Below are 12,108 nucleotides of genomic sequence, written 5' to 3'. Positions count from 1 at the left end.
TGCATCATGTGCATTAGCCATAGTATGCTTGCCTTTGTTGAATTTGAAGGACTGATTTGGATTAGAGTTCTGAGGGTAATCGTGCAACTTGTAACATTTGTCTTTAGCATGTCCCAGATGCTTGCAGCAGTCACAAAAGGGGAGAGGAGGCATGTTCATAGTAGAATAACCATTAGCAGAATAATTTGTCCTGAAATTGGTATTTTCTTGTGCATTTACATAAAAAAAAGTAGACTCAAGGATAAGCTGATTAGAAGGCCAGATTTCTCTTTGTTTCTCGTCCTGAATAAGCAGAGAAAAAGTTTGCGCTAATGAAGGAATGTAGTTCATCATGAGGATACTCCTTCGCACCACTATGTAAACTTCATTTAACCCCTGTATAACTTCTCCTTGGTACCACAACTACATTGATAATTACACTGTGATTTCATGCTTAGATGATTTTAACTCTTCCTAAAGTTTCTTCATTTTAGTGTAGTAACTCGTGATGTCAAGGGCTCCTAAGTCAAATCATTTATTTCGTTTTGAACTTGATACAGCCTAACACCATTGGTCTATTCGTAACAAACCTCTGATTTTGTCCACAACTCAACGACATCGTTTGCATTCTCCACACTACTCACGATGACCTTCAAAAGTAACTTCAAAATTCATGATGTTAGCATATCATCACATCTTACCCACTGACGATAATTAGGTGTTTAAGAATCTGGCCGTATACATTCTCCGCTGATGAACCCTAACTTGTTTCTAAGTGTGCATCACACTGCACCGCCATGATCAATAACTAATTCCATTGGAAGGAACATAAACTAAGATATCACCGGGATTATTAGATAGATGAAGGTAATAGAGGAATACTGATGTCCCCGTTGGTACTTGTATCTACACTAGTTGTCGCATAGATGCCTACATGTGCATCAACGCTTGGTGCTTTGTTCTGATCGAGAATAGCCATACTAAAGTTTCGATGAAATCAAACAAGAAAATGCAATCAATTTGAGAATAGGAAAACAAAAATCGAACACAAATTTGTGCGATCTCGATCGGAATTAGGGAAAAATTGAAAGGGTGGAGAAATTAGGGAAAAACTGAATATGTGAAGAGAAAATCGATAAACATCTAAAATGAAAAGATTGCGAGCTCATGTGCTTTGATACCATGTCAAGATGTTGCAATAGAGATGAATCAAGTTCATAATGAGCAAAAATGAAGCACCATAGAGATTCACATGAGAGGAGCTGAAGGAGAGAGAATTTGGGAAATGAATTAACCAGTGTTTTAAAAGGTGTGGGCGTACGGCGAGGCGTTTTACATGTCTTAGCGAGACATAAGCCCCGAGGCATGGGGCATAAGCCTCATAGGTATTTAATTTTTAATATTTTATAAATTTATATAACTAAGTAAATATTTATAAACATGTAAAATTGCATATATATATATATATATATATATATATGCTTCATCCTCACAAAAAACTGGTCAAAACAATCTGTTATACGTTATTTACAAGCACAAGCAACTTGAGTCGAAAAGAAGTTTTCTACACGGAGGAACAAAAAGGATAACTAACCTGCAATTTCAACTTTAAACTTGCTGCTATAAAGGAGAATGAAGTTCTCTTTGTAAAAAAAAAATGAATATTTGTTGCTTTTGGGAGATATTAGCATGCTAGCAGACAAGATAAAAAATTAGGAAAGACCATGAATTAGGGCTTCAATCAATAAAAAGGGTCTTGACTTTTAAATTTAATACATATTAGTTAGAACTTTTGAGTAATTACAAGCCGACTTTTGAGAAATTGGGTATTATATGAAGGACTTATTCAACAAATTTTGTTTTAATTTGAAAAAGTTTCTAAGGCTTATGCCTCACTATAAAAACGCGCTTTGAACGGCCGGGCATATGTCCCGAACGCCTGGGCATACGCATCTTGAGACTTTCACCCCACACCATCCTCTCGGGACATTTTTGGTGTGCCTCGCCCCAAAAATGCCTTTTAAAACACTGGAATTAACTGCTTGCATTAGAGCTGTAGAATAGCATATATACACATATGTATCATGTACAAAAAATACCCTAATGTTGGCTAATTATTGACTGCGAGCGAAGCTGCTGCAAATCACCCCAGCTAACTGAATTGTAACTAACTGATACATAAATACATGCAATTAGTTCAATAAATCTGATTGAGAAGATTCTCAATAATTCTGATAGTACATTGCCTGATCCTTTATCTCAAGACGAGGAATTGTGAATAGAAGGCATATGCAAATTCAGAATTTGAAGCTTATGGGTTCCTACAACAACCTCAAGTTAATACTACAATAATTACTGAATTCACGGTCAAATATTTACAAATATTTAGTAGATTTGCTATTAGACATACAAGATATAGGCAAGAGTTATTCGGTTTATAAGCCTCTACGCCCGCCCTTGACTGTAGAACAAGCAAGATCATTAATGAAGTTCAAGAGGAGGACACGTCATAAGCAAACATCAACACAACTTTCAGTCTCGCACAAGGATGTCATTTGAAAGATGCATTTTTCCTAGCCAGCAAAACAGATCCATGTGCATGAAATTGGTGAATGATTGTATAACAACAAGAGCACTTGAGACCTTCAGATGGAGCAAAACTCAATATCTGTTACAAAAAGTGATTGTAAACTTCACAGGAACGCTTGGGAGAAGGAAAACAAAAACAGATTGGAAAATAAATGTAGAAACTCGAATGTTACTGCACAAAGCCAAGAATAAAAGGAAAAAGAATGCTTAACTAAGAGAAGTGTATACGGCAAAAATCAGAGGGCTCGAATTTATGATCATTAGGGCACCTCGTAGAGACTACCCCCAGAAGGCTCGAAGTTTAGTTCGGAGTTCGCCCCTAATGGTTCATGATGATCGACCTCGAGGCGATGTAAAGCAACGGTTATGATGCACTAGCGAGAAGTTCCCAAGGCACATGATTAAAGCTGACCTAGCCTGCTAGGCTAGTTCAAACCCGTACAGTGAAATTGAATGGATGTGTCAACCTCATGTCTTTTTAATAAATGCACTTTGTACTATGTTATGATTCCCTTCATCTATAAAGGGGACCCTTGTCATTTTGTAAAGGAGATATACTACACACTACATCCAATACAAGAATATTTTCTGCTCTCTAACTCAAACATACTCTCTATTTGGTCCTATTGCTTATATTTATTGTTTGACTTACATTTATTACATGATTTCATTAATTGTTCATCAATTATTGGTCATTAGTGATCATAAAGAGCCGCCATCGAAGCTCTCTTACATGTTAATCCTCCATCGATTGCCCTTAGCCGGATATCCGACTCGACCTCGAGGCCCCGTATACGCCAGCTCGAGGCCCCGATTTCTAGCCAGTCGGTTTGATTATTACACTATCTACAAGCTCTTATCTTATCTTCTAATATCTCACTTAGCATCTATTGCCTAACAACTAGCATAAAAATAGATCACGTATTTTTAGAACCACAAAATCAAATCTAATTGTCATTACCATTTTCAAGGTAAACAGTTTGGCGTTCACCGTGGGGCTAAAAATAATAGTGATTCTTTTCTTGCCGGTTTACCACATAACGCAAGTTATCTTTCACACTTTTCTTGTCCAAAGATCTTTGGTTTCAGGTCAAAATATCTAACTCAGTAAATGCATATGGGAACAACGACATTGAAGACCACGGGGAGAACGTCGTAGTTGTTCCAGGTATTAGTGTACTACCACGAAACCCTGAGGACGTGCCAGAGCTAATCCCCGCGGATGTGGTCTCATACGATGCCCAACACGTCGATATAAGCTCCCACACAAATAGGAGCATACATCAAGGAGATCAACAAGAAGCTCAGAAAACCCCCAGCTCGGGAAGAACAAGAGGTTAGCTTTCACATTATTTTTGAGATGTTGCAGGCACAACAGCTGGCTATAGCTCAACTGCAAAGCCACCAAAAAACTCCAAGCATAGCAGCACCATAAACGACCCCTCGAGCCGAACAAGTACCGGAAAGATCGAGTAACAACGGGTCAGCAGCCGACTCCGCTATTATGAAGATGCTCGAAGACCTCACAAAGAGGATTGAATCAGGCAAAAAATTGATAGAAGCTAACGACAAAAAGGTGGAGACCTACAATTCAAGGGTCGACCAGATCCCAGGCGCACCCGTATCCTGAAAGGTGTAATTCGAAGAAGTTCGTGCAAAAGCCATTCCCACAAATCACCGCTCCAAAGCCCATCCCGAAGAAATTCAAAATGCCCGATCTTCCAAAGTACAATGGAACCTCGGACCCCAACGAGCACGTCACTGCCTACACTTGTGCAGTAAAGGGCAACGACCTGAGGGACGACGAGATTGAGTTCGTCCTGCTCAAAAAATTCGGAGAAACACTTTCGAAAGGGGCTATGATGTGGTATCACAACCTTGCTCTGAACTCAATAGATTCATTTACCATGCTTGCAGATTCTTTCTTAAAGGCACATGCCAACACCATCAAGGTATTTACAAGGAAATCAGACGTCTTCAAAATCAAGCAAAGAGAGAACGAGATACTGCGAGAGTTCGTGTCTCGCTTTTAAATGGAAAGAATGGAACTATCGCCAGTCTCCGACGATTGGGCAGTGCAGGACTTCACCCAAGGCTTGAACGAACGAAGCTCGGTGGCTTCAAAGCAATTAAAGCAGAACTTGGTTGAATATCCCACCATGACTTGGTCGGATGTCCACAACCGATATCAGTCGAAGATTAAGGTCGAGGACGACCAACTAGGATCCCCCTCGGGCTCAGTATATCCTAGCAGGCTCCTAGCAAAGGAGTCGAAACCGAACAAGGAAATATACCAACCTTACACCGAAGATAGAAGAAACGTCCCAAGGCGTAACATACCCCGAAATGATCGAAGGATGGATCGAGGTTAGAATCCTTGGGGACTTGTAAGAAGAGTTGGATTCGACAGGCACACAGGACCGACGGAGGCACCCCGCCTTTCTGAATACAACTTCAACTTTGACATCTCCGACACCATATCTGCCATCAGCAAAATCAAAGACACCAGAGGGCGAAGACCTATACAGTCATACCCATCGCAACGGAACCCCAACTTGGTCTGTGAATTCCATGGCACGCACGGTCATAGGACCGAAGAATATAGACATATCACGACTACTCAACAAAGGGCACCTCCGAGAGTTCCTCAGCGACCGAGCCAAAAACTAATATCGGGAAAGAGAGGAAACAGGAAAAACGAAACGGAAGAACCACAACATGGCATCCACATGATTGTCGGGGGAGTCGACATCCCGCAGGAACCCGTTGTTAAAAGAACAAAAATATCCATCACCAGGGAGAAACGAACTCGGGGTTACATACCCGAGGACGCTCTAACATTCAGCGACGAGGACATCGAGACCGTGTCTCAGTCTCATAACTACGCACTGGTAATCTCTTTTCTTGTAAATACATTTCAAATTAAATGTGTGCTTGTAGATCTAGGTAGCTCAGCCAACATTATCAGGTTGAGGGTGGTGGAGAAGCTTGGACTACTCGATCAAATCGTGCTCGTCTCTCGATTCCTCAATGGATTCAACATGGCAAGCGAAACAACGAAAGGAGAAATACCCTCCCGGTCAACGTTGCCGGCACGATCCAAAATATCAAATTCCATGTCATCGAAGGAGACATGAGGTACAACGCCTTACTTGGAAGGACATGGATACACTGCGTGAGGGAAGTACCATCAACCCTTCATCAAATGATGAAGTTTCCGATGAAGGACAATATAAAAACTGTGTATGGGGAACAACATGCTACGAGGGAAATGTTCGTGGTGCACGATGTGACACTAGTACTGATGTCTCCCATATCGAAGGAGTCAAAGAATAAGCAAATAGCGAAGTAGCAATCATGAGACACGTTCTTGGCTACGCCCGAATAAAACAAGCAAAGGACTGTGGCGTGTCCTAAAAACAAACGTTTGAAGTACATCGAGGATCAGAGCGCCATCACCACTAAGGTATAACCCTCTCCCTTTTGACTCACATTTTACACTAACCTTTGTGCAGGTGTCTGATCAAAGCAGTCAAAATGCCACCCAGCTTGAAGACCTTAGGTTTCAAAGCATACATTGCACTCTTTTCCTTCGATCGGGTTTTATCCCAAGAAGGGTTTTACCGGCAAGGTTTTTAACGAGGAAACATTTATATGCTACCTAAGGAATACTCAACAAGTATTCAAGGCTTCTCTTTAATCAACCTCGAATACTGGGGGGCATCCCCCCAGAAGGTCACCTCCTCGGAGAAGCCAAGATGTGCTAAATAGGGTCTCGATAGGAAAATGATGTACCGGACCAAACGGTCGAACGAACCGTGTCCGTATAGAATAACCAAGCCCTTGACAGCGAAAACGTGTATACTTGTACCAAGTAATCAAAGAATACTTTCCCCTCCATCAAAGAACTTCGCGTTTCAAAGAAGTTCGCTATTTCTTACAAAAAAAGGCTCCAGAGCCAACAACGTCCTGAACACTCGGGGATTGACATCAAAAACTTGAAGCCGTCTGACCTCCGGGTCGGAAGCTTCGAACTTGTAAGCCCTCAATGAGACAACATCAAGTTTACAAAAACAACTCCAGAGCCAAAAAACGTCCCGAACACTCAGGGACTGGCGTCAAAAACTCGAAGCCGTATGACCTCCGGGTCGGAAGCTTCAAACTTATAAGCCCTCAATGAGGCAATATCAAGTTTACAAAAATGGCTCCAGAGCCAAAAAAATGTCCCGAACACTCAGGGACTGACGTCAAAAACTCGAAGCCATATGACCTCCGGGTCAGAAGCTTCGAACTTGTAAGCCCTCAATGAGGCAACATCAAGGTTACAAAAATGGCTCTAGAAGCCAAAAACGTCCCGAACACTCGGGGACTGGCGTCAAAAACTCGAAACCGTATGACCCCCGGGTCGGAAGCTTCAAACTCGTAAGCCCTCAATGAGGCAACATCAAGTCTACAAAAATGGCTCCGGAGCCAAGAAAACTTTCAATGCCTCAGGGACTATTGCCAATTGACATCCCATCGACTTTTCAAAACCCGAGGCCATAAGACCCCACATGGGAAACCACGACCTCATAAGACCTTTATAAGGCAACACCAAAAATTGTAAGACCTCAAGCAAGGCATGAACCATACTTGTACCAAGTAACCAAAACTGTAAGACCTCAAGCAAGGCATGAACCATACTTGTTCCAAGTAACCAAAATTGTAAGACCTCAAGTAAGGCATGTAAAAATTATAAGAGCTTACAAAAAGGCATTATCTCGACCTTAAAGTTAAGTCTATATATTCGAACTTGTAAGACCCCTAAAAAGGCATACCTTCGATATAGACGCCAAAACTACTTCATTCGGGAACTAAAAGGCTATGGCCAAACATAAATGACTACGGTCATAAGGTTCCATCCAAACTAACGCGACTGGAGGACGCCCGACCGTCGCTATAAAATCATAGGCCTTTAATTACTTCGAAAGTACTTCGAAAAGAACCGGTTAAACAGGCTACCCTCGACATAGGCAAAAGAGTTTCGACTATGTCATCTCCAAACTATAGGATTCGAAACACTCAGCCACCGAGCAAAACCTCCCGAGGTGCTCGTTCATCGCCACATAACGACTCATAATCGAGGTTTTATCAAACCTTCGAAGAGTCAGGCAAACACAATTTCAAAAAGTCCTTAACGAGGGAAAAATAAAGCCTATATTAGAGGTCGCACCGACCCAATGCATAAGAGCCACTACCGCCAGCCCATATTACAGGTCGTACCGACCTAATGCGTAAGAGCCACTAACGCCAGCCCATATAAAAGGTCGTATGTTTTTCTTTTCTTGAGAGTTACAATGTTTTTTTTTCGGAATAAATGTTCAGCTTTTTTTTCAATCTCTCTTTTTTTTCTGTCTGTATTTCTTTTTTCCTTTTTCTTATGTCCAGACTTCACATATATATATCCCATCCCTTTAATCAATTAAAATCAATCCCTTTCTCTACCAAACCCATTATCTTCTCACTCATCCCCATTACATTAAATAAATATATCACACCACCCCATTATATTTTGTCCCCCATGCTTTATTTAAAATAATGCAAGATTCCCCTTTAATTTAAATCTTGTCCCCCCTTTATATTAAATAATCATATCACAACCCACCCCATTTCATTTTGTCCCCCATGCTTCAAATAAACAATTACAAAATGTACAATTCCTAAACTACCCCTTCCGACCTTACTGAAATTACCAAACTACCCCTGAATGTATTACAAATTTACCAAACTACCCATCAGCTATAACACATCAATTAATCAAACTTAACCAAAATATAGACAATATGATCAATTTCTAACAATGTTCAAACAACAATATGAACATGGATGAACATCATAACAACAATATCACATGAACACGATTTTAACAACATTTCAACAACAAATCATATGAACATGAATTGAACAACAAAGGACAACTAAAATTTGATTGAACAATATTTTAGCAACAAACAATCCTATTTTCGGATTCAACAACAACAACAAACAAAGTATGAAAATTTCTAAATTCAATCATATTGAACTTAACATCAACTCTAACAACATTACAACAAACAATTCTTATATTAAACTTTAAACAAGATTATGAGAACAATTCAAGCAATAATCATAAATGGTAAACAAGAAATCAAACTATACAAAATTCGGATTCAAGATCATCCAAACAAAGTAGGAACATGAATGAATCTACTTTAACAACAATAACAAACAAGCTTTATTCAACTTCGAATTAAACTTAAACAAAACAAATAAACATATTCAAATCACTAATCTTCAAATAATCAATTAATCTTTTTAAATTAAATCCAACAAAATTATAACAAATATACATGATCCAAAAATTAAAACCAAAACATAACTTCACATTAAATCACTTAATTAAAAACGAACTTCAAACAAGATGAAACACGAATTAAATCTATATTAACAACAATCAACGGATTTAAACGATTTAAGCTAACACTTTTCTATATTAAAACTAAATCTTCTCAAACTGAAAAAATAATTTAATTGAATCTTCAATTCAAATCTATCAACAATATAATTAAACTAACCATTTTTATCTAAAAATAAATAAGAAAAATGAAACAAACTTATACTAATTTCAAATCTGAAAATATCAAACAAATTATGGATGAAATAAAACTTAGAACAACTAACCGTAAATGACCAACGACGAACATCGAACGAACTCTAAACGAAACCAACGAAACTTGGACATAAACGGACTTGAAGACGACGAAGCAACAAGCATCAGTGAAAGATGAAGAAAACGCAGCAGCGACGAGCAAGCTCGTCCATGGTCAGCCGCGATGGAGCAGCTGCGAAGAAGAAAGCGGACAGCAGTGGCAGCAGCAACGGCAACACGGCATCGGCAGCAGCAGCAACGAACACGCATCGACAGCAAAAGGCGGCAACAGTAGCGGCTTGTTTGGACGACGCAGCAGTAGGGGAAGCCATGGATGACGCAGCAGTTCGTTTGGTTTCTTGGACGGAGAAGATGGAAGTAGAAGGGTCATTTGGTCGTAGCAGAAGCAGAAAAAACGAAATGGAGGAGGAGTAGCCATGAACGTCGAGCTCAAGCTCGAGCTTGACGAAGAACGAAGGAGGAGGAGTAGGCATGAACGTTGGTGAAGCTGAAGGCGCAGCTGGGTTGTCCATGGTGAGGATGAAGGGCAGCCATGGGAGGTGGGGTTTGGAAGGTTTGGAGAAGAAGATGAAAAAAAATGAAAAGGGGGGGGGGGCGGATGCGTGTTTTGTGTTTTTAGGGTTTTCTCTTTTTTTTTTTTTTTGTTTGTAAGATAATAGGATGTTGGGTTATGGAATGGGTCGACCCAATTCGAAATGGACTGGGTCGTAGGGAAGATTGGGCCATTTTTTGGGCCTATGGCTTGAAATCGAAGAAGAGGCCCAATTCCGACTTTCTTTATATTTTCGCTCTCTTTTCTTCTTTTATTTTTCTAAAACTAAATTATAAAAATACTTAAACTATTATTAAGAACTAAATTAAGTTATAAAAGCGCAAATTAACTCCCAATAACAATTAACGCACAATTAAGTAATAATTAAGCATAAAATTGTATATTTGGACATTAAATGCTAAAAATGCAAACGATGCTTATTTTTGTAATTTTTAATTTTTTGTAAACAAATTTAATTAGTAACAATTATAGAATTAAATCCTACATGCAAATGCGACATATTTTTGTATTTTTTTATTAATTTAACAAATAAACACGCACAGACAAATACAAATAATTATTCAAAATATCACAAAATATCACAAAATTGCACACCAAAGAAAAATCATTTTATTTTTGAATTTTTGGGAGTAATTCTCATATAGGGCAAAAATCACGTGCTTACAGCTGCCCCTCTTTGCCCGAAGACACAAAGGGTTTTCGTGCAAAGATAAAGCGAGCGATTTTTGCCCATCCGAGTACTCCGTGTGAAGCATTTTTTTGAAAAAGATTTGACCGAACCTTTGCTTCAAAGGTTTCCTACATATCCTGGGCTAAACAGGAATCAGGTCAATGTAGTTCGGGAAGTCTTGGTAGCTGGGACTACCATGGGACTGCAATGTTACTGCTGTTGCATGCTACTTTTACTGTTTGCTGACCTCCTTATTACACCATGCTTAAAAAAATAAGAAGCTAGACTAAGCTAGAAATTACAGAATCTTATCTGTTTTCCCCCTTGCTCCGGTTGCCTTGCTTTTTGTCGGTTTGTGTTTCCTCTGGTGCCTTTTTACCAAGACTTCTGGCCCTTGGTTTTTTTTTTTTTTTTTAATACTAGTTTTCGTCATTTTGTTCGGTCCGCTGGGGACATGGCTTTCTTCATTAAGCTTTTTGTTTGTTCCTCTTGGGACACGATTATCTTCATCAGATTCATCAAGACACATCTTTTCTTTCTTTTGACTCATGCGCTTGAATTTGCGCTGGGACTTCTTGTTTCCACCTTCTGCCTTCCGGTGTTGGGATTTTTATTGTTTCCTGCTGGGGATTCTTGTTGTAACCTCCTGCCTTCCGGTGGGGTTACTGACTTCAAAATCTGCAGTATAAGACTGAAAAGTATTCCTCTCGTTATACAGGTGGGTGCCTGGAAATGGAAAAATGAAATGTATACCCGCATTATACTGGTGGGCGACCTGGAAATGGAAAACTGAAATGTATGCCTGCATTATACTGGTGGACGACCTGGAAATGGAAAACTGAAATGTATTCCCGCATTTTACTGGTGGGCGACCTAGAACTTAAAAGTATTCCCGCATTATACTGGTGGGCGACCTAGATCTTAAATATATTCCCGCATTTTACTGGTGGGCGACCTAGAACTTAAAAGTATTCCTGTATTATACTGGTGGGCGACCTAGAACTTAAATATATTCCCGCATTTTACTGGTGGGCAACCTAGAACTTAAATGTATTAGGACAGAAATGTATGCCTCTGTTATATGGGCGGGCTCCCAACTTCAATGCTAACTTAGAAGGAAATGCGTCTCCTATGGGTAAAAGTAAACTTAGGAGGAAATGCGTCTTTTATGGGTAAACTAAACTTAGGAGGAAATGCGTCTCCTATGGGTAAAAGTAAATTTAGGAAGTGCGTCTCTTATTGGCAGAACTAGACTTAGGAAGTGCGTCCCCTATTGGCAAAGGCGTGGAATGTATTCCCTTGTTATACAGGTGGGCGCCTAAAATATGCAATGGACAGACAAGAAAAGTATTCCTCTCGTTATTTAGGTGGGCGTCTGGCTTCAACAACAACTTTGAAAATAAAATCCTATTCGAGGGCGGATGAACCCAAAATATCCTATTCGAGAGCGGATGAACCCAAAATATCCTATTCGAGGGCGGATGAACCCAAAATATCCTATTCGAGGGCGGATGAACCCAAAATATCCTAGTCGAGGGCGGATGAACCCAAAATATCCTATTCAAGGGCGGATGAACCCAAAATATCCTATTCGAGGATGGATGAACCCAAAATATCCTATTCGAGGGC

This window comes from Nicotiana sylvestris, chromosome 5, assembly GCF_000393655.2.
Source record: "Nicotiana sylvestris chromosome 5, ASM39365v2, whole genome shotgun sequence".
Classification (NCBI taxonomy): Eukaryota; Viridiplantae; Streptophyta; class Magnoliopsida; order Solanales; family Solanaceae; genus Nicotiana; species Nicotiana sylvestris.
The sequence above is the reverse complement of the archived record's forward strand: the minus strand, read 5'-3'. Positions refer to the sequence as shown.